We start from the raw sequence: 9,411 nt of genomic DNA, 5'->3' as shown, positions 1-9,411 counted from the left end.
CATTTTACATTTACATTTTACATTTACATTTTCGGGCATTGAACAAACTCATGTTTTCAAAGCGAATTACCCATGCAAGGTGACAGCCAGCTCATCAGCCAGTATGTCCGGGCACCTTGCCCGGACATACTATCCCATTCAGAACCACAGCACAGACTGTACTGGACAATTCCATATCCTACTTTGTTTCAGAAACACCGTTGCCAGATTCAATCATTTTCTGTACTTTTCTTCCTTACAATCCTGGACACGTTACAGTGGGTACAGCTTATGGCTGCTGCTGATCAGGGGCTGTGGAATTGCCTGGCAGTCTGACCCATGACCAAGCAAACCCAGCCTGTATTCCCTTTCCTCTAACTCTCTTTCCTCCTCCTGCTCCTCCAATGCATTTTTCATATTGGGTGTTTGATATCTAATACAAGCAGGAACATATCCTTCTACGATTGGACGATAAAGGTTTTTTATCAGCAACCAGGCTGATTTAGGCACTCTAAATCTTAATTCACAGAATGGGGTTTCGCTTATTCAATTATACATGCGATTATTCACATGCATTCAAACCACCAAAGGGACTGTGTTTGTGTGCTGATTATGAGACAATCCCTGTGTACCTATAGCAGTAATGGCTCCCAGCAGTCCTGAAGGCTAGACTTTAGTTAAGAGCAATCTTGTTGTCAGCAAGAGAAACAAGGACTGATAAGACGTCCCCCTCCTCTGTGGGGAGGTTTCCTCTCCGTCGCACCACTGCTGTGTCTGGAACCTCTGCTCCTTCAATTTCCCCGGCATTAAAACACTTCCAGATGGCTCTCACTGCCTCTCTTCGCTCTCCCTTCCTTCCTCCTATTATTCTTTGTCACACTTCTGATATTTTCTCGCTGCTGCCTCCCCTTTCCTTCTCTCTTCGTTTCCGGTGAACCTGGATGCCGTCTACATCGGCTGCCCCCAGCTCCGTACATTTCCTTATCTTTCCATCCATCTTACCTTGACCATGTTTGTCTTTTCCTCTTGTCTGCAGGTTCCGGTAACTGTCCAACAACTCTCAGCTCACCTCTCAGCTCATCACTCTCTCGCTAGCTCTCTCTCTCTCTCTCTCTCTCTCTCTCTCTCTCTCTCTCTCTCTCTCTCTCTCTCTCTCTCTCTCTCTCTCTCTCTCTCTCTCTCTCTCTCTCTCTCTCTCTCTCTCTCTCTCTCTCTCTCTCATTCTCTCTCTCTGTCTGTCTGTCTGTCTGTCTGTCTGTCTGTCTGTCTGTCTGTCTGTCTGTCTGTCTGTCTGTCTGTCTGTCTGTCTGTTTGTCGCTAGCTCTGTCTCTCTCTCTCCCCTACTCTCTCTCCCTGTCTGTCTGTCTGTCTGTCTGTCTGTCTGTCTGTCTGTCTGTCTGTCTGTCTGTCTGTCTGTCTGTCTCTCTCTCTCTCTCTCTGTCTCTCTCTCTCTCTCTCTCTCTCTCTCTCTCTCTCTCTCTCTCTCTCTCTCTCTCTTTCTCTCTTTCTCTCTCTCTCTCTCTCTCTCTCTCTCTCTCTCTCTCTCTCTCTCTCTCTCTCTCTCTCTCTCCTGTGTCTCTGTTCCTCTGTCTGTTATACCCTCCAGTGGTTTTATGAGCTGTGATTGCGCGCTGTGTTACCATCAATGATACCATAATGAGTGTGCTCTCTGCTCGGGCCCCACTCATTAAAAGGACTGGTTATCACAGGAATGGCAGCCAGCGGGACGCGGTGATAACTACACGCGTGGCGGGCTGTTCAAACGCGCTGCAGAGCCCATTAACTTCACATGAGCAGGGCCCTGCACAAGGCTGCACTGGGCCAAATGAGGCACCTAATGATCCTGGTGCCGGGGTGCGTGTCAGGGTGGAGGAGAAGGCGGGGAAAGGCTCCGGGGTTGGGGGTGGGAGTGTCGGCAGGGGGATGGGGGTTGGTGAGGAGAAAGGCAGTATCGTAGGAGGTCCTGCTAAGCGGTGGTTAGGGTTTGGCATCCCTAGCACCAGAGACTGCCTTCGTGTGGTACTTGTGGTGGTGTGCGATGTTCTTATTACGTGTGTATTGTACTTTAATGGGTTACATGTGTATCACTAATGTGGAATTACACGATGCAAAGGATAACCAAACTAGAACCGCTAAGCCAGGCTATGTCTTGTGTAAATGGTTGGTTTGTTATTGGTTTGAACTGTTGGCCGATAAGCAAGAGCAAGTGGTCCGCTTATTCAATGTCACATGCTTGTCAACACTTGACCTCTCTCCCAGCTGCAACAGACCCACTTGGGCCTGAGATAGTGGTCTTCAGTCCGTTCTGACAGTGAAATGCTCAGTTGTAGCCTCTACACCTCAAAATTGCAGAGCAACTCCAATTCATTCCTTAGACCGTGCATAACCTGGACATGTATATAACGGTACAGATCCAAATGTGTAGTTGGCTCATATATGTATGCAGATGTATCCTTTAACTTGGCGGCTGAGCCTGTATGTCTTCCTGATTGTGTATCGGACATTTAGGCCGGTTACATACAGCAGACTGTGACTTGAAGAATATTCGTTTTCATCTATATAACAACATGGTACAAAGTGTGTGTTGGGGTCTGATTTGTAGTTATCTTTTATCAGCAGTTTACGGCAATACTCCTCATCGCAGAATGTCCTTAGAAAAGTATTGAGGTTGCTATGGTAGTGAAGACGGAATAACACATCAATCCATAGCGCAGTAGCAGAGTTACTTTAAAGCTCTGCGAATGACACGTAGGGAAAGAGCGAGCAGCGCTGTGGGAATATTTCCCTGGCCCAGACCTTTGACGCAGACGTACCGATGGGCTTTTAACGAGAGGAGGGCCGAGCGAGGAAGGAAGCGTTGGGGCCAGCCAGCTCTCTGTGACCGCTCTCTACCCTCTCCAACCAGCCAGAAGCTTTCCTTCACTCATGAGTGTCCCGTTGTGCATTAGTTAACCTTTTGGAGCATACACGGATGCTTGATGATAGACATTACTTACCCATGATCTTCTCAGAGCTACTGGCTTTAGTGGAGGCCTAACTAAAACACTGAGTCACTCATCTGCCCACTGGCTTCTGACAGGAATGTCTGTGTCATGTGTTATGACAGAGGGGAACGAGAGCCAGCATTTTGTGTTTAACTTTCATTTCCCGCATGACAAAAGGTTGACCAATTCATGGATCTGCAAACAATGATGGACATGCACGTGCTTAAGAATGTATCCTAATGTTCCTTCCTTTTGCTGTATTGAAGCATATGGCATATGTTTTTTTCCCATTCATTATTGTTGGGGTATTTATCATTTCTATTGTGTATACCGATGTTGGATGTATGTGTGTGTGTGTATGTATGTGTGTTTTTTGCATGATTGCATCTGTGCCTCACACTTTCTTGATATCTGTTTCTCTTCAACACACCTGTATGTTTTTGTAAAAACCCCATCCTCTCAGAAACATAATCTTTTTGTTTGCGTAGTCAAGGGTTTTGCTACATTCATATCTGGTAATATCACCAGAGTGCCCTTTTTGTATTTCGCCACCAAGTGGCAGGGCTACCCAGAAATCTGGAGTGGAGGGGGTCTATAAGGTTGTTCAAGAAAGGGAGTTTCAGAACACAGTGGACAGGCATCCATCTTTTTTCGTGAAATCACACACATTATCCACCTGAACAGCAACCAGCAGCTAGCCTGGCTCCGCCCGCCTAAGTACTTCTGCTAAATTGTTATTTCCCTTCAGTACTTGGTCTGGGTCTGCGGTATGATCGTTGGTTTTCTCCTTCCAAATTGTCTGCGTCCAATCAGCGAACAGAGGGAGTGGCTGAGAACAATGGCGTTAAAGTCAGCTCTCGTTGACGGACATCTTCACGCACTGTGTTTGGTTTGTTTGCTGCCTGCGCGCAACGTGATTCCCGGCCAAACGTTAGCGATCGGTTATGGCAGATCCAGAGTGGCACTGGGTAGATCCAATAGTTTTAAACTTCAACAGACACCCGCCTCCAAGTGAGTTAACGTTTGTCAATTGAGTAGGTCCAGGCTCTCTGTGCAAATGAAATGAGGTACGAGAGTCTGGTAGGGCCAGGCTAAGCAGCAGCCACATAATCGCACCCATTCCATCTCCCCCAGTACTCTCTCTCCCCTCTCTACCAGTCGACTTTCCCTGGATGGAGCCTCAGCAGGCGGGAGCATTGGCCAACCCCTGACTCGGCTGTCTTCTTCCACTCCATGGCAGTGACTCGTGTCGACTTCTCAGGCCCTCTAGTTCTGAGTCCCGCTTCTCACACCATGAGCCCCCCTCCCCCCCCTGTCTGTATCAGCCTGGGGTCACAGAGCACAGGTTGTGAAGTGTTTCATTAAAGCCCCTGGAGTCTGGGAGGCCAAGAGACCACTTACGTGAGAGGAGGAGGAACAGTGGGGGGGAATGGGGGGAGAGAGAGAGAGAGAGAGAGAGAGAGAGAGAGAGAGAGAGAGAGAGAGAGAGAGAGAGAGAGAGAGAGAGAGAGAGAGAGAGAGAGAGAGAGAGAGAGAGAGAGAGAGAGAGAGAGAGAGAGAGAGAGAGAGAGAGAGAGAGAGAAGGTGGTTTTGGGCAGAGAGTAGCTCCGGTGCATGTTGGGTGCGACGAGGGGTGCCCCTTTGGGTGTGGGGGTTCGTGTCCTGGATTGTGGGAGACCTTGCGGCGAGAAATGCCAGGCCTCTCCTGGAGTGGGAATGTCAGGAGTTTGAGGGAAATGGCTTGTTTGTTTTGTGCACAACTCTGTCCTGAACTGGCCTGTTTTTTTTATGACTGAAGGTGTGTGTGTGTGTGTGTGTGTGTGTGTGTGTGTGTGTGTGTGTGTGTGTGTGTGTGTGTGTGTGTGTGTGTGTGTGTGTGTGTGTGTGTGTGTGTGTGTGTGTGTGTGTGTGTGTGTGTGTGGTCTGCTTAAATAGCAAACAAACCAGTGAGCCTGCTATAGTGACATATGTTTCTGTTTACCTGTGACATCTGTTGTCGAAAATTAGTCACAGATAGCAATTCAAAGGTCTCCTTAACTTGCATTTAAAACACATGTTTCCTAACAGGGCATTGCTTAACATGACCTTTTGTGTTTTAAATTGATAAAATATGAAGATACTAACATTTCCTAATAGTAAAGATAAGATGCCATCAGTGTTATCCTACATCCACACAGAGGATGGCACTGGATTACGAATATGACATACAAGATAAAGATACGATGCCTTGTGTCAACATGGGGAAAGCTATTGTAATACTAACAGAACACTAACTGAACCGGGGATCTGTCACAACCGATATCGCGTGGTAGTATTTTATTTGACACAATTACACATGGGACAAGCCTGTTTCACAGATCATTTGATTATGTGCAACCACTATTCCCGTTCGCCTGAGAAGATATAACTTACCACTTGAGAAGATGACAGAATTCCCTCCAGCGAACGGGATCACGAGGTAGTCGGGACGCAGAGGCCTGTTTCTCAATGTGCTTTCACTCAGCCCACAACGAGAGTTGCGTGCGAGATTTCCATATCTCACAAACTCGTGTTCATCACAATTGAACAGTAGTAACTCACAGAGTGAACTCTGAACACCGTCTGCTTTCAATCTGAGCCGGGGGGGGGACTGTGCCAAGGCCAGAGTGGGCCCACATACCAACCCTCCCCAATGTGCTCATCACTGCACTCTGACCGGCCTGCTGTCGCCTCAACCAATCAGTTCACTTAAAGCAGACAGACAGACAGACAGACAGAAACAAGCAAACGCATACACACACACACAGAAACACATACTACCTCACTCACCCACTCACCCTCTCACGCACTCACTCATACACACACACACACAAACACACACACACACACACACACACACACACACACACACACACACACACACACACACACACACACACACACACACACACACACACACACACACACACACACACACACACAATTATACAGGACAACAAGTAGGATCTGCACATAATGCAACAAATGTGTGTATGAGAGAGAGAGAGAGAGAGAGAGAGATCTTGGATTATTATATTAGGGTTAGTGTGACTTCTAATTTTCCTGATACTGTGTACGAGGAAACAATCCCTCCATCCAGATTCAAGTCTATACCTTGGACATGCTAGTTGACATCCGACGCTGCTGAAGTATTCCCTGGCCTACCCTCTATAGGTGTCTTAAGTGCCTTACCCACTGAATCTTCTTAAGGCTGGGACTGCCATGTCATCTGGGCTATAAAATAAAGATGAACGCTGCAGAAGTTATGCAGAAATTAAATTTGAAACGTATATAAGGCTACGTTTACATGATAATGGTCTGAACAGAAGACGCAAAAGTGGCGTCGCGTCTTCACCTTTTATTCAGCGTTTAGACCTTGGGTTTAGACGAGTGTTTTCGGGAGGAAATCTGCGTGCATACGGTGACGCTAAAGTGTGTGGAATTCGATTGGGTATGCATGTCAGGCGGCTAGGTGGTGCTGTGATACACCATCACACAACACCGCCATGTCTGAGCACATGTGTAGAATCTTCCTTCTTCTCTTATCTGCGCCGCGAAAACCAAAACATAATTACAGATCCTTCTCTGTTCAGTAATACTATCTGTACATATCCTGTACATTTCGTGGAAAGACTCCTGTACATTTATTAGAGCTGTCAGAGCAGCTTGACGGTCCGACGCATGGAAATAATCCAACATGTTTGTTTATTTCCCTGTACTGGCTCATGCATGTGACTTAAATGCGTACGCAACGTGAGCAGATCTGAGCAGAGTTTTGCGTCTTGGCAGTGTAGACGGAAACGCTACGGCGGAGCGTATTCAAGTTTTCCTTTCTGGAGGGGGGTTCCAGACTTCTGCGTTTTTAAGCCCCAAAAACGCTGTCACCGTCTAAACGAAAAGCACTTCCGATCAAATATTTGGTCTCCGATCAAATATTTTGTCTTTTTTACCCGCAAGCATCCTCGTGTAAACGGGGTCTAAGGTTTATCATGCAAGGTTCCTTTGCGCTTCTTCTGGAAGGGGGTAATACAGTTGCTCTGTCTTTCTTTCACACTGTGTTTTCCAGTTTGTCCTCGGCCCTTGCTTGCGCTTAGTGTATGTTGAACCATATTTAAAAAGTCACCGGACTGCTGTGGTCTGCATGCCAATGGGCAAAGGGGTTTCTTCCAACCTCTGGCATTGGGCACTCTTCAAATGAACAAGGTTTGGGATAGCTCTGGTTTGGTCAATGGGAATGCAGATGTAGTCGGGGATGTGGGACATCATGAGGTGGCCGACTATACCACAGCTCTCAGGTTTCGTGTGCAGGGAGATGTGACTCAGAGAGTCCTGGGGGTCACCGGGTTTGGATGTTGGAATCTAGGAATACCCTGGCTGAAATTTTGCTAGTTATAAGTTAAGATTAGTTTTTCTCCAGCGCCATTTGAGTTACACCACATTTAGTTTTTTGAGTCATTGAGATTAATAATATGCTGCGTGGTTCTTTTGCAATTATCTATTTGAGTTTGATATTTGTAGCAATTTGTTAACCATGACGGAGAGTTGAGAAACATCAAACCACACGCGTACAAAAATGACAAGGCCAGCAATTTTAACTTCAGCTGGATCTGCCAACACTCCAGATGAAATAACCAAAAACAACAATGTTTTTCCCTTTTCCTAATTGCCTAAACATCACTTTGTATTTATTTTCTTCTATAAAAACCTGAGGACCCCCAGTACATTATAGTGACGGGTTCAGCTGACCAGAACAACAATACGATCCCTCGACATATTTTAATGTGTTTCAAATCCCAAAACAATGGCGCTGCATGGCATTCAAAGAATGTATTTATCTGTCATTTTTCATTACAGGAATTGCTGTTTTGGATGTCTATCTTGGTGGGATGACAGCAATACCAAAAATATATAGAATTGCACCAGCCTTGTTCTGTGAAAACCACAGATTGCTACACACATTTAGCTATATGCATGCTACATGTACCCACGTTATCCGCCTGGTTGTACACTGCTGGCTCAGAACTAGGGTCAGATGTTGGGCTCACAAACAAGTTTTTCGGGAAGAAATATGGCAGGCTATAACAGGCTTTCCTGATACCTTTTGGGTGAAAAATAAAAAGGAGATGATTTGTGAATGCATTTCGGAAAGACAACGACCAATAATAAAACAAACTCACGCTCTGGTTATGTTCCAAAGTGGAGGCTGCAGTCTTTCTAGTACACTTCCGTGCGAGTCGTGGTCTATGGAGATGAGGCTAGAGAGCTGCCTAGCGTTTGGGAGCATTCAGAGTTTGGAACGACTTGCTAATGTGGAAGCCCTTCCGCTTCCACTTTTTAATACTGCTCCAATGGTAATTATTAAAAAGTAAAATAATTGTTGATCTTATTATTGGTGTCAGTAGTTTGTTTAAACACCAGCTACGTACACATTAAAACAAATCAATCCATGCGAAATATTGCCTTTCATTTTGTTGAAAAATCGTTTTTGCATTTACAAGATGAATCACACTTAAAAGGGCGGCCGTTGGGAAACAGCCTATGTCTGCCCGGTCTGCTGAAGGGTGGAAGCCTCACATGAAAAAGCGTGACAGAAGTTTTTAGAGAATCTGAATAATCAGCTTACATTTGAGCTAAGTAGGACCAGAGGGGGTTTGGACCCTTGTTTTTGCTTTCCACTCTTCAGCTTTGGCAGCTTTGGTAAAGGCCACCTTGAAGAGATGAAACCATTACCCGGCTGATGGGAAAAGCGCAGCCTGTGTATAGGATATCAAACAGAGCCATGTCTCATAGGGGAGACAGAGGACACGGGTGGAGGGGAGCTGAGAGGTGGGCCAGGTGAGGAGGGGTTCGGGGGGGGGGATCAACCGTTGGGATGTCGTGCGAAAGAGGAGGGAGAGAGAGAGAGAGAGAGAGAGAGAGAGAGGAGACCAGCAGCCAATCGGCGTCTACACAAGACATCTCCATTACGTCTCCTTTATGTTGAAGACACTTGGATCCAGGGAGAGCAGGGGCTATTCTGGGGGGCGGTAACACAACACGAGAGCAGGCTTGTGTTGTTACCTCCGAGGCTGGCCTGCCACTGACCCTTCACGTGGAGAGGTACGTTCGGTACGTTCACGCTCTCTCGCTTGCCCTCCGAGGAACTCTGGCACCCCACCACGGATCGCTCTTTGCGTGAACACGGAGGGGAGCCTCGCACACAAAGTCAACATCCATCACTTGTTTCTATGGCACCGGGCTCCCTTCTGACTGATACCTCTTAACAGCGGCCAAACACCAAGACAGTCTTGTAGCAATGCACATCTTTGCATGTTTGTTGCAAACATCTGCGATAGTGCGTGCACAAGGTTATGACTGCCCCGACGTGGAGACCCTGGAGATGCGGTCGGTTCCCTGGCCTATTTTCCTCAATATTCCCTCTTGAATACTT

Source organism: Gadus chalcogrammus, chromosome 14, assembly GCF_026213295.1.
Source record: "Gadus chalcogrammus isolate NIFS_2021 chromosome 14, NIFS_Gcha_1.0, whole genome shotgun sequence".
Classification (NCBI taxonomy): domain Eukaryota; kingdom Metazoa; phylum Chordata; class Actinopteri; order Gadiformes; family Gadidae; genus Gadus; species Gadus chalcogrammus.
The sequence above is the reverse complement of the archived record's forward strand: the minus strand, read 5'-3'. Positions refer to the sequence as shown.